The sequence below is a fragment of the Pteropus medius genome, unplaced genomic scaffold (assembly GCF_902729225.1).
Source record: "Pteropus medius unplaced genomic scaffold, Ma_sr-lr_union100, whole genome shotgun sequence".
Classification (NCBI taxonomy): Eukaryota; Metazoa; Chordata; class Mammalia; order Chiroptera; family Pteropodidae; genus Pteropus; species Pteropus medius.
This window is the reverse complement of record NW_024350319.1, coordinates 1998880-2025734: the sequence shown is the minus strand read 5'-3', so window position 1 is coordinate 2025734 and position 26855 is coordinate 1998880. Positions and strand designations below refer to the sequence as shown.

Sequence of the window (26855 nt, the reverse complement as noted above, 5' to 3'; positions counted from 1 at the left end):
TGCTTCACCGAGGATGTGCCAATCAGATGCCATCACTTTGTCTTATGCGTCTATCTTATTCTGCCTCGTAATATACTTATACGTGGATCCATGTCTTATCTCCAGTATTCTAAGTTTCCTAAGGCCAACAACTGTCTTACTTTGCTTTTATCCTAAAGCGTTTATCACATGTAGTAAATGGCCAATATATATCTGCTAAGTTTAAGTGGTTCCAAAAAGTAGGTGATAGGATTAAAAAATATCTACATCCTTGGATATATGGTAAAGAAAGCAGAGGATGGATACAGAGTTCCAAAAATTTGGGTTTGAATCTGAGCTCTGCCTTTTACAAGGTGAGTATCTCAGGCAAGATTTTTGTTTTTCCTTTTAACCTGCCCGAAGCTCAGTCTCCTCATCTATCAAATAGTGTTAACCGTATTATCTACCTCACAATGTTGTCTGACGAACTCAAGTGAGAAAATGGCAGTAATAATGCTTTGCATACTTTAAAGTGTTATAAAGATTCAGTTATTTTAAAATGGTATGCTGTGGGGCCTGTCGGATGAATAAGAAATGAAAAATACTTGGTAATTTTGAGTTGTTTGCTACCATACCTGGTAGAGAATGAGGAAAGTGTTCAAGTAAAAAAAAAAAAAAAAAAAAGAAGGAGGGCATTCTCTTTCTCTTTCTGCCGGGAGTCCCATTGCCAAGCAGAAGAAAAATTAGCATTTGAACATATCTTAACATTAATGCTCAGCCAAGTTACTAAATTGCTATGTGACAGCATTTAGAAAAGATTCCCTATGATAAATTATTTTGAGGTTTAGAGTTTATCGTACATTTAGTTAAGCTGACAAAGCAGCTTTACACACACACACATGCACGCTGCTAAAGGTGTTTTATTTTTCTTCCTCTGCTTCCTCCTGTGTATTTTCTCTTTGCTAAATTCATTTTAAAAAATACAACCATGAGAGTTTGTCATCTACTCTGTGCTCATATCATTCATTGTCTGAGAGCACCCCTCATTTAGAATTCGGCACAAAAGGCTGTGTATGAAAAGAGAAGAGGAGGAAATGGTGCCTGGAACTAGCCTAGACGATTAGAGTAGTCCTGACCCAGAGAGAGCACTTTCCAATGCCACTTTCTGCCTCAGATATTCCTGACCTTAGAGACAAGCTGGATGCAGGTAATGATATCTGAGAATCCTGGACCAATGTGGCTCATTGTGCTATAATCTGATTTTAGAAGGGTTTACGTAATTCATATTCCTTGTCAGAGGCTTTCCCACATCTCTGGGTAGCTGATGACATTTTAATAATTTTATTTTTAAATGCAGGGAAGAAAAAAAACTTCTGCCCATTATTAGAGAAAATAAAACAGCTACCTCTTTGGACTGAGGGCTTGGTTATGAATCAGTGTTTTTCTGTTTCTTCATTTATGTGCAGGTTTACTAGACACTCTGGACTGGCTTAAAACCTCCCAATGACGTCAATGGGGCAGAGAAATTGGAGCAGCGGAGACAGCTGCAATGCACCAAGTCTACTGAGGTTTTATTCTTTTCTCCCAGGGTGACATCTGAGACAGATATTATCAATCAAGCCCTCCTGGCTCAGCACCAAATCAAAGGCACTTTATCATTCAAAGCAGTAAAAGCTGCAATTAGATGATCTGCTCAGCTTTTTCCCTAGGAATATCTTGTTCATGACAATTAATAATGCAATTAAAACTAAATTAAACAAGAGAATGCTTACTAAAGTATTTAATTTAAATATGGGAAGTATTTTTTTTAATGTTTCTGATATCAAATTATTAAAGGTCATTCTACGTATATTTTGAAGAAAAATTCAAAATAATCAAATTACTACCTCTTGGAAATACCAATAAAAGCCAAATGTTAAACTTTAACCAGTTTCCAAGAAATGTCCAAATGTCCAGGAAAAAATATATAGGTACATATATAGTGAGGTTTTACTAATATTTAGAAAACAGCAAACGACAATAAGAAAGCCCTGTTACAACTGATAGGAAGGAAACTAGTGCTCTAAAAATTAACATTTCTTTCAAAATATTCAAGATAAAACTAAAAAGAAGAAAGCAAAGCCAACCGCTTTTATTATTTGTTAAGCACAACATATTATTTACTGACTTTTCAAGCGTCTCATCTTAGTAGCAATCTTACTTGCCTGAGTATACAATAGCATATTCAAATACAAAAAAAATATAACACTTAATCTAAATATATAGTTTTAAAGTAAAGCTCTCCACTGTCCTGTTTCTCTCCCCACCCCCACCCCCAGAATGAAACTTTAAACTAGTAAAGATGCACAAGGCTTATCATAGCAAATCTTACTAATAAACATCCTTAAAAATGGATTCTTGTTTTCAAAGTTGCCTAGAAGAGCTAGGCATATTCACTAGAGTAGAGAATAGAGAACCGACTGCTATCTTGCCTCTCCTTGTCTTCAGCGGTTTGTTGGCAAACAATGCTGGTGATAAAATAAGTGTAAAATGGAATAGAGAGAAAACTGGGGACAATGTCATTCTCAAGGTTATATGGCAAAACTGAATAGGATTCAAAGCCATTTAGTCTAGAAAGTCAAACTGGCCAAGAACAAGAAATAAAGAAAACAATACCCTTCAGTCATTGTCTACTATCCACGAAGCATCATCATTAGCTTGCTCAAGGTTATCACAACAGGTAACATTATATATGATGTGTATATGTCTAACTTAATTACAGACTCCAAAAATAGGAAAGGCCATGATGCAGGATACTTACTTCTTCAATGAGGAATAAACAAAAGAACATGTGTTTAGATGTCAGGACTAAAAGTTTAGGTTAGCTAGACTAACAAATGCCTTGCCAATCAGTTATGTTTACCCAAGGCAGGGTGCTGAAAGTGCTCTTTATTATTTGGATTTAAACAATAACCTTCTTTTTTCTACTCTTCCATTCATTTAGCTGTGAAACAGAAAATAAGTCATAGCTAAAGTTACCAAATACATGGCACATTTACAAGGCTGAGCTTTCTAACTGATCTAGCCCTAAAGTTTCTTCCACCACCAGATTCATCTTTCCTTTATCCATTCATTTCATTCATCATAATGATAATGATATATGCACTGAGGCCTGGTGGATGTGGGTTTGTATCCCAGATCTATCTCTTGGTAGATACGTGTCCTTGAATGACTCAATCTGCAAAATAATAATGAAATGAAATGACACATGAATAAACACCTGTAGGCACTCTAAATGTGATAGCTATTATTTTTAGTTACTTGCTTAAAAATGTGTATCATTGTACTTCGGTGCCAAGTACTATGCTAGGCAATGGGAAAACATACACAGACACACATCTATAAGCGTGCGCGCACGTGCACACACACACACACACACACACACACAGGTAAATAATACAAAATCTACAGAGTAAATCAAGATAACAACTTGAGAATCATTCTTACCTTTACATCTAATCACCACTACCAGTACCAATAAAAGTAGGGCCCTTTTCACAGCTGTGGGAAATCTGTCTTATCAGCCAGTGGCCTGCCAAACTTTGCCAGTGTCAGAAACAAGTGAGTAACTGACCAAATGGTTACCTATCCCAGAACATTCTATTTCCTTTACCTTTCTTGAAATGGTTTCCTCTTTTTGCCATAGATGGCCTAATTTATATCACTATTGTCTCTTTCCTGGATTACTGCAACAGCCTCCTAACCAGTTCCCTTGATTTGAGCTTTACCTAAATGGTCATTTTTTTTCAATGATAAATCTGACCATGTCATTCCCTGCTTAAAAACCTGTATGACTTCTCAAAGCTTTTATGGAAAAAGTCTGTGTTCCTTAGCATGTCACAACAGATTCCTATATGATGATGTGGCTTGACTAACTTTCTAACTTTATCTTCTTGATATGACCTTTAATACCCACTCGTGCCACTCAGTTCTCCAAACTAGCTGTGCTATTTCATGTTTTCACATATTTTCTGCCCTTGTCCTCCATCTCTACCTTCTAATTCCTATTAACACAATTTTTTATAAAGACAGACACTTACCGGATTGCAGTAACACGTATTCGATCGTATGTCTGCTTCCTCCCTACTTGCGTGTGAACTCCTGAAGAGTAATGCCTACATGCTGTTCATTCTATTTCCTCTAGCTAGGCACTGAATGGCATGCTGTTCTAGAAAAACACTAAATGAATCAATAAACATGAGTGTTTATAAACTCAGCTGATCTACTTAACCAAAGAGATTTTAGAATCCTTTCTGCAGAACAGGGCTGGATCTTTCAAGGGCCTCTTGGACAGTTGGGCCCCATTTGCTTCCCTGCTAGACCTAGATTTGGGAACCATGAGAAAGGATATTAGAAATTCTAGAATTAGGTTCAGATAGACATATTTAAAATCCACACATTCTAAGGCTTCCCAGTTCTTCTAAGGTATGTACAGCCTACCACTTCAATCAGAAATGGTAGTGATGTCAGAGATGATAGCTTACATCAGCCCATGCAGGAAACTAATTATTCATTTATTAACAACTATAGTTGTGCAAATGACTTGAGCATCTTGGATCACTTATTCATTCATTAAGCAAATGTTGATTGACAACAGTGTCATACTAGCCATTACGAATTCAATGGTGAGCAAACAGGTTAGCTTATCTTTATTCAACATTTACTATGGTATATGTTTCTTTCCTTCTAATACATTTTTGATGTGTGAGCAGCCCATGATGGAGATTCTTTCTGTCAATGGATAGCTCTCACTCTCCATGCCATAATACTGGATGTTCTTCTCCATGTAACTTCTGTTTCCGTGTGCAGTCCTTACCCTCTCGCCTCTTGTATTCTGTGCTCCAACTCACTCATGTGCAGTCCCACTGTCCATTGCCAGATAAAGGAGAAAAGAGGCACTGTTCTCTAGGCATGCACGGGCACCTAGATATTCTGGCATTGGCCATTCACAATGTGATGATGCTTTGATATTAATAGAGAAATATACTGGGTGAGTTTCCCTGGTAAGGTAAGCAACCACCAACAAACTAGTGACTTGGAATTAAAGCAGTGAAAAATGAAAGTTGATTTTTTTTTCTGGCAGATGATTGATGTAAAGACTAGGTATTGAGCATATAAGCTGCATTATCCAAACTTAATTATAAGATCCTTGAAAGTCTTTTCCATATTTATATCAGTTTCAGTATACAATGTCTTCTTGCCCATAGCACGAGTATCACAAAAATCTATGGACTCTTTTTTCGTAAGCAATCAAAATATTTTTAGTTCAGATCACCAAATATTTCTAAGTAAACTGAGAAATAATAATTATTTTTCTGTTTATAAAGGCCACAAAAGAATATAAATATGTCCATTAAATAAATTTGAATATTTATAAACTTTACAAATAATAACTAATTAAAAGTACTGTCATTAGTGGTCAAGAAATCAGTATTTAAACAAATTTTCTTTATCATATGATGTAAAGAGAAAGAATTTCAGAATCATACAGACCTGAGTTTGTGTTTTGATTGTTGTTCCATGTTCCATGTTGTTCCAATAGTTGTTCCATGAAAATAGGAGAATTAACACCACCCAAGCCTCGCTTTTTAATATGTAATATAAGGATAATCTAATAGGTTTTTATAAAGAATAAATGTGTACAAAGTATCATAATATGGCATAGAATAGATATTTAATATTTTTAAATAATATATTTTCTTCTATTTTGAGGGGTTTTTAGGTGGGGGAAAGGGGAAATCTGTAACATGAGAATTTCAGAATGTCACTTATGAGCTTTTTCAAATAATATATAAGAAAATAAGAGATGCATATATAATCTCTCCTTTTTATTTTCTTTTTAAAAGTAACAGTACATATTGTGATGAGACTTTATAATTTTTTTAATGTGAATTCTAAGATTTGTCCTTTGTATCTTGGAAAATGATTTTTGACCATGTGACTGAAAGTTTTGGATTTTCATAGCAACACACCAAAGTCTGTGATGACTTTTCCAAGCTTTATTCACTGAGCCGTCATGGCACCCCACTTTAAAGAAAGGCCATCACAGTGCATTCTTGTTGCTTACTTAGAAATTAACACCAACAGCTTACATTAAATATTCTTCAATGAGGTTTCCAAAAATGTTACAGAGTCTGAGTATTTATTATCTGGCTCCAATGTGCTATGGACTAAACTTGGCTTTTTTTCCTGCCTGTAGCTTATGACACTTCTTAGTGACAAAAAAAATTCAGAGCTTTAAAACTTTGCTGCTGTCAGAATAAAGGCTACAGAGTGACTCTTAGTTTCAAAATAAAATCCTCCTTCAGCCAAGTACTCTCCAGGATATAAGAAGATCAAAGACCAAGACTTTCGGATGCCATCTTGCCAAAATCACTTGAACTCATGGAGATGCCTAAGTCCCAAGTCACACAGTTACAACTCACACACACACATACACTCATGCATTCTTTGAACAAGTGTTTATTGAGCACTTACTATGTGCTAGACACTGTTCTAAGCATTTAGGAGATATCCTTCAACCAAACAGCCAAAATTCCCTGCCCTCGTGTAGTTCACATTTCAGCTTGGGGTAGGGGGTGATGTGGGAAGGAGAGGGGACAGAAAATAAATAATACACATAAGCCACAGTATAGACTTTATCTTTCCCTGAATGAGTTGTCCCCCTTTCTATTTCTTTTGTATTTGCTTTTCTCTCTATCTGGAAAACTTCCTTTGTCATCCTGAAAGACCAAGCTCAAAGAACATCTCCTCTGTGAAGCCTGTATTAGCTCTTCTTAGGGCCTTATGGAGTTTTTCCATAGTTCTTTTATGGCAGTTCTCAAATTGTGCTCAACATATGTCTGTCTATTTTACTGAAGGAAAAGTTTCTTCTGGAACCTAGCAAGGACCAATTCTTAGTAAGTATTGTATCGCCAAGGCCACTGAGTACAGAGCATACCAGAGTAGCACCCTCAATGAATATTCAGTTAAAAAATAACCACAGTTTTAGTCTATCATAAAGAAAAAAGATTAATTTTGAGGTTAGCTGTGTTTAGAATGTTTCCTCGCATACCATTCACATCAAAGTTTGGATAATGCATAAACTTAAAAATTTTGCTTGATATAGAACTATTTTAATATGAAATACAACAGCATCATTTTACTAAAAACTGATTCAGCAGGCATGTAATTCAAAAGCTAACTTTCAATGAATTGACACAAATAGTCTTGACAGAAATACTAATTTTATGACTTGGTTATCTTTTAAAATGCTAATTTCACCTGTGCTATGATCATTTGGATAAGTTGACCAGTATAGTCAAGATGCTAATTTTCTTCACCTTTAATTATCACACACACAAAAATTAAATTACTCTAATAGGGAAGTCTTAGCCATCAGACTAACTTACTGTGATTGGCATGATAGAGCTTACTTTAAAGAGCTGCAATTTAAGGCAAGGAATATTATAGGAGTAGAAGTCCCTGAAGCTTTTAGACATTGCCTACACCCCATTGCTATATTAGATCTGTGGTTTTGTAGGTGGGGCCCTGTCAAGACGTTCTCTATTAGATTAGCTCTCTGCTTCTTTGCCAGTGACCTCTAGTCTTGGAATTTTTCTTCAGTCTGTCTTCAGCGTCAAGAACGTTGACTTTGTTGATTCAACTATGTAGTGAAAGAGGAAACTGCCTTTCTGACTGAGAGGAAGATCTTAAGAGCAAGCTAACATTCCTTCCTGCCATCAACTCTCGGGTAATTTTAGGTCTTCTGCTGAGCTGTTAATAGCCTGAGCCACCTGCCCGGAACCAGCTTATAATACTAAGTACTGCCTAGTGTTTAATACTGATTAAGAATATGTGTTTCTTCTTGGTCTTGTCTCTACTGAAAAACCAACCAAATAAAAGAAAACTTTTTGCCTAACTTTTCAAGCAAATAATCTCATGGAAGTTGATTTTTCAGCCCCAAATGTGAAGCAAGTGTATTTATACTTCTTTTGCACCCCCCTGACACCTAGCTTCATGCTGAGCACAGCAAATAATGTGATGATTGATAAATTACTCTGCCTTAGTAGTATGTGCTCTACTAGAGCAGGCTATATGCAGTTCCTTTACATAGCACTGGAAGGAAAAAGTAATGTAATTCTCCATATATTATATGCAATTTTTCATCAAAGTAGACTCAGAGGCATTCACTCATACTGCTTGAGCTGTGGCTAAAGTCTCAAGAGAAGAATACTGTCCACAGCACAGAAAAACATAAATACATTCCTGAAACTCTTGGGTGTTTATATTCCAGCTAAATAAATTAGTTATAGATTGAAGTGAGCTTTTCTGCTGTCTGTACCTATCAGTGACTATTAGTAAAAGATAACATATTTAAATTTGTGTGAGTATTCAAGTTTTCCTGTTTTTTTATCTTCATCACAGAGACCTCAGGCACTTCTTTTTTTTCATTCTGGTTTATATAATTAAAGCAAAGGGGCTTCTTTGAGTTGTTGTTGTTTTTTTTTTTTAAATATTCTTCACAATGGAACTACACGCAGGATTATAACCTAATGGTTGTCAAAAATTAGGTCTTGCACAGTTGAATATTAGCTTTTGTGCAGTGTTTAGCTGTGACAAATATACTTTGTCAAGCTCTATAGATTTTCTAGCTATTATTTCAACGAATAAGCAAGTATTTCCTGATTTCTGGAAACATTTACAAATCTATAATTTAGCTTCTAATATGATTGCCATAGTAGCCAACATGACTTCAGAGTTAGCCTGTATTCCGCCTACAAAACAAACTAAATGTAGGTATGCCCTGACTTAGGGATCATGTAGTAGAAACTAGATACATAGAAAACAAATAAATTGTTAAGTAATTGTATTACAAAATAATTCTTCTCATGCTAAGGGATTTCCCGAAGGGTATCTTTAAATTTCAGTTCTCCTACTGCATTTAAGTGATTATTTATACATAATTAATTGATGTGGATATAATTGAAAATGTAGAGTTCAATGTTATTTTCTCACCTGGATTCACTGTTAGTTGTAGTTCAGTAGAAAAAAATAGGTAAAAGAACAAAAAATATGTAAGTTCAACAGGAAAAAAATAAATTTACATTTAACTCTGAAGAGTTATATAAAAAGAAACAAATCTTTATCAAGTGGAGAGCTTAGAATACATTAGGCAGTTTCCAAGCCTTTAGTTGTTGAACCTTGAAAACACTTTACCACTCATAATTCAGCGGTCTAATTGTGATGTTCCATTTTGATCATTGCAAATTGCCACCTAAGAGTTGACTGAGTCAGTGAGTCACTCAAAGATTTTGATAAACACAAATAGACTCTTGTGGGTATAGCAAGCAGCACTTGCTTGATTTTTTTTCCTTCAAAAATGAAATACAACCCTATTTTTGTAGAAGCCCCCTTTGCTTCCATAGAAAACACCCTAACCAGTCTCTGCCTCCAGGATGGCCCCACACATTAGCTATGTCCTTCTCTGCTATAAGAACTTTATAGCTTTTAGGATGAAGTTGAAGCTATTATAAGGGCTTATGTAGCCCTGTCTGTCTTTCAGTATTGTCTCAGGCAATCGCTTCCCTTCTTATGATTTGGAATGGTAAGTTTTTTACTTTTTTTCCCTCAAAATGAATCATGCTAAGCTTTGATATGCCCGAAAGGTCTTCCTTCTGATTCTCTGTCTAGTTATGGCCTACTTATCCATGAGAATTCTAGTTACAGTTCACCTCCTTTATGCCCCAATCTGACATAGGTGCAGACAAAGCAGGCTGTGCATACATCTATTATTGTTTTAACACACTGACATAATTGTTATTTGTGGGTTTACCTTTATCTGATGGTTACAGAACTTTGAATCCCAGAAGCCTAATGCAGTACTAGTATGTAGTAAGTACTCTATAAATGTATGCTGGAAATATGATTGAATCAGCCATTTAATGGATAAGTGGAATTTTTTAAAAGTTGATTTGAAAAAGCATATCATTACTAAAAAAATCTGGATTTTCAAAAAGATTAACCAATTTATAAATAATATAAAGGTAATGAGATAAGTAGTAAAGAGGCTAATATTTGTTGAATTAATTCTTTGGACCAGGCATTGTGCTAAATTACTTTTATATCTCATTTAAATACCGCAATCAAACACATAATACTTACATTGTTTTTCATATTTCACTCTTAATATGAACTGAGTATTAATTGAGTGCTTCATATGTACCAGTAACTATGTTATGTGACTTGTGTCACTTGATTTTCACAACATTTCAAGGGAAGCATTATAACTTCATGTAAAAACAAGAGAATCTGCACTCAGACCTGCCTGAGGTCAAACAGTTGGTAAACAATGACACTGGGATTTTTCGCCCATATCAATCAGGTCCTCTAGGCATTGAAACAACATCACATTTCCCAAACTGATTTCCAGAGGTCTTTTAAGATATTAATAGGCATTTCACCTCCTAAAAAGGTTTTATTTTAGATAACTTTACTTTTTCCTTTTTAAACATATCTTCTTTTTAGAAATTCACAGTGATATTAGTTATATCTCATAGCTCTGAAACCATTAAGAACCTACTCTGTCTAATCAAATGTTTTCTAGTTTTAAGAAACCACCTCTTTTTTATTTCTTCATAGACCAGTAATGCTCCACTTTGCAAAGTTCATGACTGCCTCAATTGAAGTTATATTAAAATGGAGTAAAAAGGTTTTTTTTTTTTTTGACTGAACTGTCTTTTGAATTCCATTTCTGATAAGAAGAGTAAAGATTCTAAGTTCCTTTTATGTCCTCTACATTTTCAATTGACCCTAGAAAAAATGTGATCAGGAAAAATTGTGGTCTTATTTATGAGAACTAATTAAGCTCAAAATTAAAAATTACAGTGTTTTACTTTTCTGATATACTCCACACTACTGAAAGTATTCATTGAAAGAACCGCCTGAAGCCTAAGCTAGGCAATGTGCAAAATAACTATGTCAGCCATATTTTCTACCCTCTGGAAGTTTTGGCATTCAGAGCAGTTGGAAAGCTAAATAATTCCTGACAAGTAATGACTATGCTTAAAATGTATGCTTATTTTCCTATATGTAAAGGAAAATGTATGTATGCGTAAACCTGCAACTATGAGATGACATGAGTAAATCAATGCAACATCACACAAATCATTGCTTGGTTCTAGTTTGTGACACCCAGTGGTCTCCCACCTACCCACAATTCCATGTTTTTTTTTATTGTTTCTTAACTCTTAAAATAAAGACATAATTCATTGAAAATAGAAATATTTAAACAATGCAAAGTATTTTACAGCTCTCCCATAGCTCTAAAAACTATTTAAAAAATACTCAACTATTCATTAGCCACATAAAAATAGATATTTGAGGGCTGTTAAAATTTTTAACACTTTGTAGTAATGGCTCATTACCTTATATTTCTTTTTGTAGAAGTCTAATAGAGAAAGCTTTTCAAAAATACTCTTACTTTAAAAGTCAAGTGGAGAAAAATGAAATTAATTCACAAATTTTACCCTGGTCTGAGATAATTTATTCTTGTAGAAAAAGTCCACTCAGTTCACTATCTATGCCTCTAATTTAAAAAAGACATGTAAAAAACTTTTAATATATGAATGTACTCAAAATATTTTTCCTAAAAATCATATAATTTTATGAAGCATTACATTTCTCCAGTTTTTTTGCTTATTTTTAATTCCTTTTTATGTGGTGATTTCAAATGTGAAAACCATGTCCCAGCTGTATCCCTGAACCGTCAGATAAAGTTTATTGTTCATAGTGTTACCAACACCTACCAGATCCATGAATGTCGCCGAGGAGGAGGCAAATCACTCGCACACAACATCCTGCAGAGCTGGTGCTCTATCAACATCCCACCACTCAGGGACTCAGCTCGCTTGCATTAATTTCCTTCAGTTCTTGCTGCCACATAGTTATTGCTTAGCTCTTTGTCCTTTAATTTTCTTTCCAATGGCATGCCACTTCCTATTGCAGAGTAGATATCATTTTCGATACGAATACAAATAACTTAACATTCAACATGTAAGCATTCAACTGGAACATCATTGGTAGTTTCCTTTCAATATCAAATGAGAAAATCGATTTGCAGTCAAATCTGAATGATGTGTGTAGCATTTCTCCTAATTTACCTCAGAAAAGGAAAGCATTTGAGTTTCAGAATACATCGGAAAATATCTCCCTTTAAAAAGTATCCTGTTTTCTCTCTCATGTTGCATTTTCTCCTCCATGCCTGGTGATATGTCAGCATGTTTTTGAGTCTTCCTTTAACTTAATAAATGATCAGATTAATCGAATAGAATTCTCTCTCTTTCTGCCTTTTGCCTTGAGTTTGGAGCTATCAAGCCTCCTGTCTGACTCATACTGCATTGTTTAGCCCACTCAGAGAACAATGAAAGAACACCTAACAGATGGGGTCAGATTTCCTGAATGACATATGTTAGACCACAACAAAGGAGAAAATCCTGGACTGATTATAAGTCTCTTTCATCACAGGAGATTACAGAGCAAAGAAAATGTCTATGTTACACAAAGAAATAACAGTGTGACTGGAATGATGAATTCAACTTTGTCCAGGTTTGGGACCAACACCTATGGCTGCTCTAAGCATGCTGGTGTGTATTTAAACTTCCACCTCTAGCCCAGGAAGACTGGCCTTTAAGCAGATACAATAGTCCTTGAAGGCCACTGGGATCATCATTAACACAGCACAGCAGTAACAGGTTCAAAGATCCTCAGATCCCTGAAGAACTAAAGGCATCTCTCAGCTTGACCATTTATATGTCAAAGACATTCAACAGAAATGACAAGGGTCTTAGCATTCTGGATCTCTGGGTAGAATATGATCATTACTATGGCTCACACTGACAAACACTGGTTTATAATCAAATGAGAAGACATGTCTGAATGGCTTCCCCTTTGTCTCTTGCTGTGGGACTTAGTCTAATTTATCATCCTTCTAGATCTTGATAACCTGTATTATAATCGGATCTGTGTTTCTAGGAGGGATATCTGGTTTCTTTATTTCAGATTTGCCTCCACATTTCAACTTCTCAAACTTCGCATCTCAGAGAAGCTGACCTAAGGATGGGACTCATTTTTTTGCAATAGCAGCAACAGATATAAAATACAGATAATCAAAACTTAGACATGAAAATCAATTTTCTAACTGGTCTTTCTCCTTGTGTCCTTGCCCCACCAGAGCCTATTTTTAAAATAACAGCCAGAGTAATTCTTTAAAAACGTAACTCAGGTCACATCATTCATCAGCTGAACACCTTCCAGTTGGTCCCCGTTTCACTCAAAGTTTGAGCCAAAGTCTTTATAATGGTCTATGAGGTCCCAAATATAACCCCCATTTTTCTACTGCTTTATTTCTAGTGCCACTTTAGTGTCTAGTATAAAGTAGGTGCTTAATAAATATTTGTTGAAAAATGAATTAATGAATAAATTAATAAAAACAAGTGCCAGTCCACAGTCTTACAGTTAACAAGAAAGAAGATAGTTGGCCTGGTTTATAATTAAATGGAAGTTGTTTTCATCAAAATAATATTTTTGGTCATGGTGAATGTTCAAGGTAACTCTCTTATAGGAAAAAAACTTTATTTTTTCCTGATGATTTAGGGAGCAATGTAATTGTTGAGAAAGACTAAATAAAGAAGAGAGAGGCATTGGTGAATGTGGTTCATTTAATCCAAATAGTCAGCATGATGACTTTTGAAAATGCTAATAAAAAATTATTTTTAGATTATGAAGGAAATATAAAATTAGCAAAGGATATCTGGGAAGACTTGATAAGGGAAATTTTAAAGATGACATGTGGCTAATTTACCGCCACAACCACAAAAAGAGACTGCACTTTTACTCTAGGAAACAGAAAGAAAAAGGCATCTTATGTTAATTTTCAATTCTATAGAATTATGTTCCTTTTTTAAAAAAATAAGTTTTATTGAGATATAACTCATGTCATTAATTTCAACATTATAAAATGTCCATTTTAATAGTTACTAGTATATTCACAGTTGTACAACCATCACCACTATCTAATTTTAGCATATTTTCATCTCTCCTAAAAGAAACCCATCTCCATTTATCCTTTCCTTAGTCCCTGTCAACCACTAACCTACTTCCTGTTTCTACTGATTTACCAATTTTAACATGTCATATAAATAGAATCAAACAATATGTGGTTTGTTTCACTTAATGTAAAGTTTTCAAGATTCATTCATGTTATAGCATGTACCAGTACTTCATTGCTTTTTATTGCTGAAAAATGTTCCATTTTATGGATATATCACATTTTGTTTATGTTCATTCCATTTGAGATGCTTCCACTTTGGGGCTTTTATGTATGAATAACGCTTGTATAAACATGTATACACAAGTTTTTTTGTGGATGTATGTTTTGATTTTTCCTGGAGTTTCAATTTCATCTAAGAGTGAAATTGCTGGGTCACATCATAACTCTGTATTTTGCATCTCGAGGAATAGTCAAACTGTTTTCAAAGTGGCTGCACCATTATACAATGTCGTCAAAAATGTATGAGGTTTCCGATTTCTCTACATCCTCTCCAAAAATTGTTGTTATCTTTTACATTACAGCCATCTTAGTGGATATGAAGTGGTATCTAATTGTGGTTTTGATTTGCATTTCCCTAATGACTAATGATATATTCATGTGGATATTGGCCATTTGTGTATTTTCTTTGGCGAAATGTCCATTCAAATCCCATGTCCATTTTTTAATTGGATTATTTGGCTTTTTATAATTGAGTTGTAAGAGTTCTTTATATATTCTGGAAATAACTCCCTTATCGGTATGTGATTTACAAATATTTCCTCTCATTCTAATGGTTGTTTTTTCACTTTTTAATGGTGTCCTTGGAAGCACAAAAGTTTGTTTGTTTGTTTGTTTTTAATTATAATGAAGCTCAAGAGCACAGCTAAAAGATGGAGTGGCAGTGCAGGAAATCACATGTAGTTAAGGAAACTAAGTCTGAGAGACACAGCTTGTTCAAGGTCACTGATCTAGAAGATCTCAGAGTCAGAGCCCAAACCTAAGACATCTGACTATGTTTCATGTGCAGTGTGCCCTACTGCTGATAACAGATATTGTTAGTCTTTTAATAAAAGCCAAACTATGGCCATGCCACCCTGAACGCGCCCGATCCCGTCTGATCTCGGAAGCTAAACAGGGTCGGGTCTGGTTAGTACTTGGATGGGAGACCACCTAGGAAGACCAGGTGCTGTAGGCAAATAAATAAATAAATAAATAAATAAATAAATAAATAAGAGCCGAACTACGAGGAAAAAAAGGCCACACATGTATGTGATATATATTACTCTAGGGCAGCGTCCCCAACCTTTTTGGTATGAGGGACCAGTGCTCCTACAAGAAGCTAATATCTGATGATCTGAGGTGGAGCTGAGGTAGTGATGCTAGTGCTGGGGAGTGACTGCAAATACAGATGAAGCTGTGCTTACTCGCCTACTGCTCACCTCCTGTTGTGTGGCCCGGTTCCTAATAGGCCATGGACCGGTACCAGTCCGTGGCTTGGGGATTGCGGCCCTAGCTCTAGGGTTATGTCTGCAAAATGATTTCTTTTGGTTTTCTACTAAAGCATGTCTTGGTGATGGAGTGGATCCTGGCTTCCAGTTGAGAGGGCTGGGCCACCTTAGGAAATAATTAGAAGAAAAATGATGTCAGAGACTAGCATATTACAGACAAAACACATCTCACGATTTGTGCTTACAGTTTATGAGGAGGAAAAACAACAAGGAATAAATGTTATCTGAGAGCACAAAGACACACAGGCAGTCCATCAACAGATAACAGCACAAAAGCCACCAAAACACCTTTGAGCAGGCTGTTTCAGTTGGTAATAAGTCATGCACCAGTGCCAGGTGATCTTCCATAGGCTGGCTCTGAAAAGCTGAAGTATGATGGGCAGTCAGACAGCTTGTAAGTACATAAACAGGATAGCACATTTAATATCACTAACTTTTAACCTCACTAGTTTTAAATGACATTTTAAAAATTATTTTGCTCAGGAACAATTTTACATGCTGAAAAGTGACTTAATTGGTTAAAAGTACCTTACAATAAATGCATCTCTGAACAAAATCTCATGAGCTGAAGAATTTGAAGTTTTTTCTAAGCCATCTCCTCATATGAGTATTTCTTTGATATGAAAAAATCAAAATCTATACTATTTGGCTTAGAAATAACAAGAGTAATAATGATTAATAGTAGTAATAAGCAATAATTGTATGAGTAATAATAGTATTATTATTAAAAATAATAGTGATAGGAGATTAATAATACTACTAATAAATATACTTACATAATACTTTAGTGTTTCCAAAGTGCTTTCACATTTATCATTGTATTGAATACTTATCACTTCTGGGGAAAAGTATCCTTATCTCCATTTTATAGATAAGGAAACTGAGGTTCAGATTAAGTCCCAATAAACATCAGTATATCAGGTACTATGCCATTCAATCTTATCTACCACTCACAACGTCATTTGAGGCAGGTATTGTTTATTCCATTCTGCAGTTGAGTCTCAGAGAGAATGAAAAGTTGACCAATCCTACAGCTAGTAAGAGACAGCAAAGAAATTTTAACACAGCTCTTTGGAGTCTAAGATAATGCTCTTCTAGGACAAAATCATAGTTCCTGAGAAAATGTTTATTTAAAAAAATTGGGTTCGACAAAAAGTTTTCGTGGTTATATAGACAGGAAGTTGTATTTTGCTTCTGAATCTCAATAACTAAAATAACAATGATCACAAAAAAATAGTTAACACTAATTGAACACTTACTATATGTCAAATATTGGGTAAGTAAGAACTTTGAACTGATTGTCATTTAATCCTTACAATCACTCTAAATTATTATCTCAATGTAGGATATTGAAAATGAAAACTAAATTCAGTAATATATTCATGACCCCTTCAAGTCATGTTGAATTGGGTCTTCTGTTTCTTACAAGAACAACAGATAATTCAGCTACCCATTATCCTAATAACGGACAGTCCTTAACTCATTCCTCAGTTTATCTAAAGCCAACTCATCCACACACTGTGACCAGAAGCCAGTATAGACTGGGCAGAAAAGCTGAGATCTGTAGCCATGGAACAGAGAGAGACTAGTTGGCTTACCTGAGATCTAAGCATGCTCTAGCAAAGTTTTCCAGCTCTAATCTCAGATGACATCATCAGTGGAGTACGGAATAGCCTCTTTCACTTGCCTGGAAGCCACAGACTGCTGGATTCTATGCGTGCGAGTCTAAAGGGTCACCAAAATGGCAGAAAACAATGTATACTAATCCATGACCCTTACCACCAAAGAACCCTATGAAAGCATAGTTTTCAATCAGGGATAAAGTGAGGAGGCAGAAAATCCCTGGAGCCTCAAGGCATCTCAGCACTGACCTCTTTGTATTGTAAACGTTTGGAGCTTCGAAAGACTCTCACATATCAACACCTAATGGAGTACTTTGTTTTTCTGCAGTGCTCCAAAATTCTTGGCTTAAAACAATAGCCAAGATGAATGTTTGATGAATGCCTACTTGGCAATGAAAAATATTCAAATTGGCAGGGATGAGTATTAAGGGCTTTACATGTTTTTCACTTAATACTCCAAAGAAGCTTATAATTTTGATATCATAAACTTCATTTTAAAGATAATAGAACTTCACTTTAAAGATCCAAGAGATTAAGTCACCTGTTCGAGGTCACAAAACTAGTGGATTAACTCAGGCTTCTAGCCCAGATATATCTGGCTCTACAGCCTTCACTTTTTACACTATCCAAAGCCTTAGTAGAATATCAGTTCCACTACTTATCAGCTGTATGTCCCAGGATAAGTCATTTATACCACTGAGCCTTAGCATCTTCATCTTAAGAGCAAATAATAATAGAGCTGCTGTGATGATGAAAGACAAATAGGTTAAATATAAATAATATTACTACCAATCTCATAGGTTATAATAGATAATAATTTTCATGAAAACACCTGGTAAACAATAAAATACCATATAAATATGAATTTAAAAATAATTGGAACTTCTGTGGAAAAGAGATTCTGAAAAGATAAATTGATTCTCTTATTCAAAGAATTGTGTGTTAAACCAGAAATGCATTCAGAGTAAGATAATCTTGATACTTTAGACTTGGGAGATTATCAAAAGGCTTCCACAAGGGACAATTTCCCAGCACCCAGTCTAAGAATACATTCCAAAGGAAACAAAGGCCACTCTGTGCATATGTGTGTGTGTTTCTGTTCAGGTTTCCATGCCCGTGCCTGTTTGTGCATGTCGGCGCTGAAATGAGCTTCACTGTACTGATTTTACCTCTCGATGTGGTCATCTGTGGACTCCAGATGTTCTGTAGGAGCTATTGAGCATCCAATATGAATGCCAAAGACAGGTGCTTATAGCAACTATTTCAAAATAATATGTCTCCAAGATTTCGGAGTGTATACTATAATTTTCAAGAAAAAAAATAAGAACTGCCTTTTCATCTTTCAGAAGATTAGTTGTTTCTGGTTATTTTTTACTTCTTTCCTGCCAATGCACACATGTCCTTGAGTATAGGACTCTGATCTGAAAATAATAACATGTTGATGTTCTGACAGCACCACTCTAGAGTTATTGCTGGAGGGCTGGAAGCCAACTTGGCTCCTGATCACGAAGTTTGATGGCGGCACCTCCTCTTGATGGCTCTTTGCTTTGTATTTAAATAAACCTTAGAGGCACAGTCAGTATAATTAGATTTTCATAGGCACTGAGAATCAATTCGACTTTAGAAAATTTTCCATGGGAAAAAAAAAAAGATCTCAGAGGTCACTGAGTCCAACTTAGTCATTTTACAAATAAAGAAACTTAAGCAGAGACTTGTGTAGGGACACTTGGATAGTCAAATTTTTTTTCACTACTTTAAATACTTCTTTCTGTTAAAGAACAAACAATAACAACAACAGAAGCCTAAGGAGGTATGTCACATGTTAAACGGCTGAGTAGTAACTTCTTTAGAGAAGTAAAAGAATTGGCAAGACAATGTGGCGAACAGAGCAGGGGACAGCAGTTAGAAGCCCACAGATCCGAATTCAAATCTCATTTAGACACTTAAGAGGTAACAACTAATTGACTTTCTCTATACTTGGGTGTTTGCATCTATAAAATGGAGAAAAACTGTACTATTTAGGCCTCCTGCAATTGTAAGTTCTAAATAGACAATTAAAATGGACATGTTTTTTTTTTAAAGGCAGCCGTTGGTTCATATAATGAAACCATTGAAAAAATGCAGAGTAGAGATAGTGCCAACTTCAAGGAAGACTGAATAGAAGGATTCAAACACCTTTGGGTTTCTCTGTCTCTGGTGTGTCTCCATTCTTCTCTATATATCAAGTAAATTCTCTCGTCAAGCTCCTCCTAGTGGGATGTTAGTATGATGTGCTCATGGGCCACAATTTACAGTTTTGTGACTAGAGGGAAGAACAATTTTTCCTCTTTAGCACTAACTAAAAATTCTGTGTGAGGACTCTAATTGGCTCATCTTTGGTCACATGATAACATCTTTGGCCAGCAGATTGGGAGCTGTATGCAAAATTCCTATTAAAACATTCAGCGTTTGGCTTTGAAAGGGACATTTCCTAGAAGAAAAAGGAAGCTATTCTGGATAGACCAAACTATAACTGTCCATTATAAATGTCTACCTCAGGATTGTAAAGGTCACATAAGATAATAGGCTTAAAATGCTGGACACACAGTAGGTACACAAAAATGGTAGCTGCCCTATCTCACCATAAATTTTCTCAAACAAATTGTCAATGTCTTCCAGACAAGTGTGAGGAGCACTGAATTCATGGACAATGTGAAAGTAATCTCTACAGGGAACAAAGAGGACACCACTTCAAAATGCCGGGTTTGAGAGCCTTAAGATTACTCTAGCCTGTGTCCAAAATTCTATTAACCATGACACTATACATGAAAATTATCTGATAGGGCTTTAATAAACTATGTTCCCTCTCCTGCTCTTTTAGTTTCACTATGTCAACATTGAAAAATCTATGGATTTCTATTTTTTAGATGGTTCTCCCTATCACTCTTGGCACTATACCCAAATCTACACAGTAGCGCAGTTAGTGAGATGACTCTGAGCCAAAGGAATGCTACTGATATCTCTATCAGAAGCCCACACCCTACCAACCTGAACTGCAATTACTTAATTGTTTCAATATAATGCATCTTCATTTATCTAGAAAAACCTGAAATCACGCTTCTCAAACTATTTCCTCAGAATATTCTGAAGATATCAAAAAATATGGAAAGCTGACCACTTTTTACATGCCTTTAGGTCATGGAAAGAGTACTCAACTTCTAGTAACAAGATTTATATTCGAGTCTCATTCTCTCATTCAACAAATTTTGGGGGGACACATAATTAAATGCACTCTTGGACTTGTATTCTAGTGACAACAGTAGGGACTATAAAGAATTAAGCAAATATATTAGCAGGTAAATGGCTAAGGAAACAAAGCGAATTAAGGGACAAAAAGATATAAGAAGGTGGGCGAGGGATCACCTTTGAGAAGAAGCAGGAGAAATTGAGGGAGTGAATTATGGGAAAATGTGGTAGAAGAATATTCCAGACAGGACTAGTATGTGCAAATACTCTAAGGTAGAAATAAACTTGAGCTGAAAGTCAGGAGCTAGATCATATAGATCTTATAGTTTCTGGAAGAGACTATGAGTTTTAGTCAGAATAAAAAGAATCCCACTGGATGGTTTTACATTTAAAAGGACTACTCTGGCTGCTCAGTAGAGAACTGACTACAAAAGAAGAAAGGAAACAGAGTCTAGTTAGAAAGGTGTTCCAGAAGTCTAGGCTGGTAATAATGGTGGCTTTGCCTAGCTTGGTAGAGGTAGAAGTGATAATAAGCAGTCGAATTCCGGGTACATTTGAGAGGTAGAGTCAATAGGACTTATTAACTGATGGCATACTGGGCCTGAAGAAGAGAGGCATTATGGATGATATCTAGGTTTTTGGCTATGACACCTAGATGAATTTAGCACTGCTTTCACAGAAGGGGAATTCTGGCCTTAGAGCAGGATTTTCCAGAGTTTTCCTTTAGGAACGAAAGCTTGAGATGCCTATCCAGAGAGAGTTAAGAAGACTCTTAGATACACAAATTTGAAGTTTAGGGAGAGAACTGGGTTGAAGATATAAATGTAGGCATCTTCAGTGTGCAAATAATATTGAAATGTGGGATCTGATTGAGACCACCTAGGTAGTGAGTATAGATATATATACAAAGACAAGATGAGAGACAAGAAATGAGCAGTGGGACACTTAGAATTCTGGAGGATGAGGAGCCAGTGAGGTGGTTACAAAACCAGTGGAGTACACTGTATCTGAAGCCAAGTGAAGAAGACTGTTTCAAGGAAGAAGGAGTGAATAGACAAGATGGAGGTTTTTAATTACCTTGATAAAAGCAATTTTAGCAGAGTCGTGGGGCTAAATCCCAGCTCTGAGTGGACTGAGGAAAGAATGTCAGATGAGAAAGCAGAGACTGTACATAAACAGCTCTTGGGCTTTGCTATAATAGAGGATACATTGCAGTGCTTGTTTCTGTTGGGGAATATGAGGTCTAGAGAGGAAATCTAAAAGATAGAGCTATTATAGAATTCTTGTACACTGAAGATAATGGTCCAATGGGGATTGAGAAATTGAAATTTAGATAATATGAGTAAATGTGAGTGTGCTTTGTAAATTAGAAAACACTGTACCAGTTTCAGGTGTTTAATAATTTGATCTAAATTAACATTCACAGCCTAACCTTTGTTATCCACATCTCACAAAACATCGCATCATATTCCTTTTATAAATATTTATGATGACATCATAAACACTCTCCTGACTATTTCTTGTTTGTGTTCAATTCATAAGAGTTGCTTTGTTAGCCACAATAATAGCTATTGAGTTTGAAAAAGGATGAAATTGTTCATGTACCAATGAACTCACCCTTTCAGTTCCTTTCACTCAGTCCTACTGGATAGGAAGCCAGATAAAAACACAAATGCTACTGTTTAATCCACTCTAACAAGAACATAGCAAGTGCTTACTATGTAGAAAGCAATGGTAGGTTTAGTGAGATTTACACATTAGTTAAATTAATATTATTTAGACATTAAATCTTATCAACTTGTCTCTTAAATTCATCTTCACTCCATCCCATACATTGCATTTTCGGATTCTGCCATGTGCAAAGGCAAGGACATGGAACAGTATATTTTATGAATAACACTGGCTTTACAGAAGTATAAAGCAGGAGAAATTGGGCAGGGCAGGACATAAAGCTAGAGAAGTAGGCAATAAGTATCCTCTTAGTAATTTGAATAATAAATGTCATTAATGATTCAAAGCAGGAAATATCATGATTTGATATTTGTTTTGGAAAGATTACTTTTTTTGAAGGTGGATTAGAAGAGGATGAGTAAAAAGTAAGGATATCAAGAGCCTCATTTAGCCATTTATTCAACATTTTGAGTATCTACAGATGTCAAGAACTATGCTAGGTTCTGCCCTAGTGGTAATAACTATATTACATATATATTATAATATAAATGTATAAATAAAAAATATAATAACATAAATCAATAATAAAAAGCATAGAGGCACTAACTGACAGGTAACTAAATAAATGATAACTTTTGGTTATGTCAGGGAAAATTAACCTGTGAATCAATCCTGATAAAAATTAATTTAAAAATGCATTTGTAGAAAAATTAAACTTAGAATGAACCAGAGGGCATCTATTTATAGGCATATATTTTCAAAGGTGAAAGGTCATGTTACTGGGCATCTGGGGCAGCCATGATAAAGCTGAGAGGGAGTAGATATTTATAAGTAAGCAAAAGACATGAGAAAAGAGAAGAGACATGTAATGTAGGAGGAGCAAGAGGAAAATGGAGCAACTCAACAGAGAGAGGAGACATCATGAGAAAGAGAGAGCTCACTCAGCTAATGAGAGAGAAACATATAATAGAGGACTTTGAGGGTATCTTGGTTTTCAGTGCTGATTTCAGCTCCATACTCAAAGTATCTTGAAAACTCCAGCCCTATTAACTGAGAAAAACTGTATAGGTCTGTATTCCTTGCAGTCACGAGATTTGGAAAAAAATACTTTGTTGGCAGTCTTTACCAGCTTATTCTTTGAGCAAAGGCAAAGAGTGGTGGATAGGAGAGACAAGGCATAAGAAGAGCTTTGTATTCTCAGTTCAAGCAGAAATAGAAGATATTTGAAAACATTTTTGCTTTTGTAAAATAAAGCACGCGTAGCCACCTTTACACTCAATATATGCTTCCAGAAGAACTCTTGCCAGAGGAAAGTACTTCAGATTGTATATTATAGAACAAAAGGAAAGAGGATGTTTAGTTCACAAAGTACTTTATCCATAAAAGAAACCAAAAAGTGGATAATAGCAAACAGCAGGATCAAGGACGGCCCCCCACACGGAAGTAATTTTCTTAAGGCCCTTTTTCTTCCACCTCTCCCCTCTGTACCCTTCAGTTCTCTTTCATCAATCTTGTCCCCTAGATATGCTCAGGGCTCATTCTATCAGAGAATCACCTAGTCATTCCAGGAACCCTTACAGAGTATCTCACTATGGGTTTGGAACTGTGCCTAACGTCAGGGTCACAGAAATGAAAAGCACATTTTTTTTCCCTGTAAGAGTTCAATCTTGTGGGGAAATCAGGACACTAATAAACAAGTAAACAATAGAGGATAAAAAATTTATGTTGTAACGGGCACAGGGTGCAATGAGGACCCAGAGGAGAAGTCCCTAATTCCTCTGAGTGGTAGGAGTTTTCCAGGAAGGGCGATTTAACTAAGTCTTCAAGGAGGAGAAGACAATACAGAGGTAAAGAAGAAAAGGAAAGACATTTGAAAGAGATATCAGCATATGTATTTAGTAATTCCTCCTAGGTACATTTGGAAATGGGATAATTCTGAACCCATAAGGAAGGATTCCCAAAAGTGGCATATTGGGCGTTACTAAAGCTTAGTAACAGAGATGTTTTTGAATCAGCTAACTGCTTTGATGTCCCTCAGTCACACCACACACACTACTCCTTTACAGGTTTTATGAGGACAGAGCTTTCCAGCCCACTACAGGCTAGCTGTCTGCTCTGGCTCATGTCTTTATGTGAAAGTATTAAGGTGAGGAGATACTGAGGGGAAAGTGAATACAATTTATAGCAGAATTAATTCAATTAAACAAATACTTATGGATACATGTAGTTTACTAATTTGCCTTCCCCACTAGACTGTGAACTCTCGGAGTGCTGAAAACTTGTCTAATTGATCTTTATATTCCTCGGCAATGAGCACAGGACCTAGCAAAGAGTAAGTAAGATTGGCTCATGAACGAAAGCCGTATACCCTCTGGGGAAGATAGAAATTAAAAACAAAATGAAAAAGCAGGAGGTTCTTGACTCCCTCAGGCCACAGGGAAGGAGGGAAGGCAGCCATGAATACCTTTCAGAATAATACAAAGCAGAGCAAGTTGATCATGCTGCCAGGAAATCACAGAGGGAGAGAAGATATCGAAACATAGGGTCTAAGGGAGAAGAGGAGGAATTTGACAGCTGGGATAAAGAAGGAGAGAGACCCTAGAGCAGGGGTGGAGGAGCCGGCAAAGGCACCAAAGGCAGGCAAGTTGCAGGCTTCTTCAGAGAGTAATTGGCAGCCTGATGTGAGGAATGAGAAGATATGGAAAGAAACAAAGTGGGAGGCAAGTGCTATGTGGCCAAGGACCTTGTGATGATTTTTATCTATCAACTTGGCTAGGCTATACTATTCAATTATTAGATTAAACACTAATCTACATGTCCCTGGAAAGATGTTCCATAGATGTTGTTAAGGTCTACAACCAGTTGACTTTAAGGAAAGGAGATCATCCTCGATGATGTAGATGAGCCTCATCCAATCAGTTGAAGGCCGTAAGAGCGAAAACAGGTTTCCCAGAGAAGATAAATTTCTTCCTCAAGACTACAGCACTAATACCTGCCTGAGTTTCCCATCTGCTATTTCAGACTCAAGACTGCAACATCAACTCAAGCCTGAGTGTCTAGCCTGCAGATCTGCCCTACAGATTTCAGACTTGCTAGCCTCCACAATTGTATCATATGACATATGATATATATGGAAATATATATTTCTAGATATAGACAGACATAGAAATAGAGACAGAGATATATTGACATGTCAATATATCAATATATAAAAACATAATCTATATCTCCTATTGGTTCTGTTTCTCTGGAGAATCCTGACTGATACAGATCCTGAATGTCAATGTTAAAAAGCACAGACCTTACCTGGGTGGTGGTGATGTATTGCTGCTACAGCCAATGCTGCATGCCTTTGTTTTGTGATGGGGAATATGTGAGAAATATTAAATATTTTCTCCTTTGGGGACCCCCACAGTGCTACTGAGCTTCCCATATTCCAAGGCATTTACGTAAACAGCAGTAGAAGTTGCTTCCAAAAAACAAAACTTGTCATTGAAAAGCTTCTAAAATGAATCACCCCTCCCCTATCATCAAGCAGTGCTGTTACTATGATCACCAGAATCTCCCAATGCGACTCTGTTACACCCAACATCTACAAGTGTAATTATGTTTCAAAACACAACAGAATTATTTTTGTATTTTCAAAAAGAGATGCCATCCAAATATATTTTTTATCATGTCTATTTTTTATAGCTACTTTGAGGCTTTTATGGTGCCTTTTTACTGAAAGGTTCAAAATGTGCTAATAACACATAATATTAATTTGTCATTCAGCTGAGTTAACTCCAATGAGCATTGACCAGCACCTCACCAGGTACCAAGAGAAGCACAGGGAAGTACAATAACATCTTAGCTATCCAAAATGCTGGGGAAAACTTAGTCTGAATAGCTAAGGTTACCTATTAATTCAACGAATATTTATTTAGTATCTACTATGTGACAGGCAGGTTGCTGAATTTGGGATAAAGAGATGAATCACACATGGTTCCTGACATCAAAGGAACCATGAGAGAAACACATTAACAAAAGTTCCAGATTTGTTAGATGTTCTTAACTAATATTTCTTTTAGAAACATAAAAAAGTCTTTACTGTAAAGGTGACACTTGAAGTGAGACACCACAAGCCACAAGACCAAGGCAGGAAGAGAACAGGGCTGAATAAAGGCATAGTTCATTCTGGGGAGTGGAAACTTCATGAACAAAGTCATGAAGTGAGGGAGATTTATTTCTGGGAAAATGAATATGATGGTTAGTTAAGAGTGTGTAATAGATTTAAGGTAGCGCCTGGAAGAGAATAACAATTATTATCATTAGTTCAGCACAGATGATGCATGCTTACAGTATGATGGAAGTAGTGATACGTGAATAAAACTGGAGAGGTTAAGCAAGTTCCACATAGAAAGAGTCATGAACGAATCTAAGGAGATTAAATTTTAACATGTAGGCAATGTGGAGTCACTTCAGCTCCAGCTACCTTGGCTTTCAAATTCCATTACATCTTATCATTCTCTCTGCCTATAAACTCCTTGACCCACAAAACACTCAGCAAAGAAAAGTGTAGGACCAGATGACTTCACTGGTAAATTCTACCAAATATTTAAAGAATTAACACAAATCTTTATCAAACCCTTCCAAAATATTAATAAAATAAAATAAAACACTTTTTAGCTTATTCTATAAAGCCAATACTACTCTGATTCCAAAAGCACACAAGCAACACAAGAAAAAAATATATGCCAATATCCTTTATGAATATAAATGCAA

At 35.9% G+C, this 26855-nt stretch overlaps 1 protein-coding gene and 1 non-coding gene across 2 annotated transcripts in view; one reads left to right on the top strand and one right to left on the bottom strand.

Moving 5' to 3' along the window:
* Nucleotides 1-26855, bottom strand: part of LOC120583187 (cAMP-specific 3',5'-cyclic phosphodiesterase 4B-like) — a 233238-nt gene that overhangs the window by 67419 nt on the left and 138964 nt on the right. The window lies entirely within an intron of this gene.
* Nucleotides 15142-15260, top strand: LOC120583505 (5S ribosomal RNA). Its single transcript, XR_005647799.1, has one exon. It is a non-coding gene; the product is annotated as a 5S ribosomal RNA (ribosomal RNA).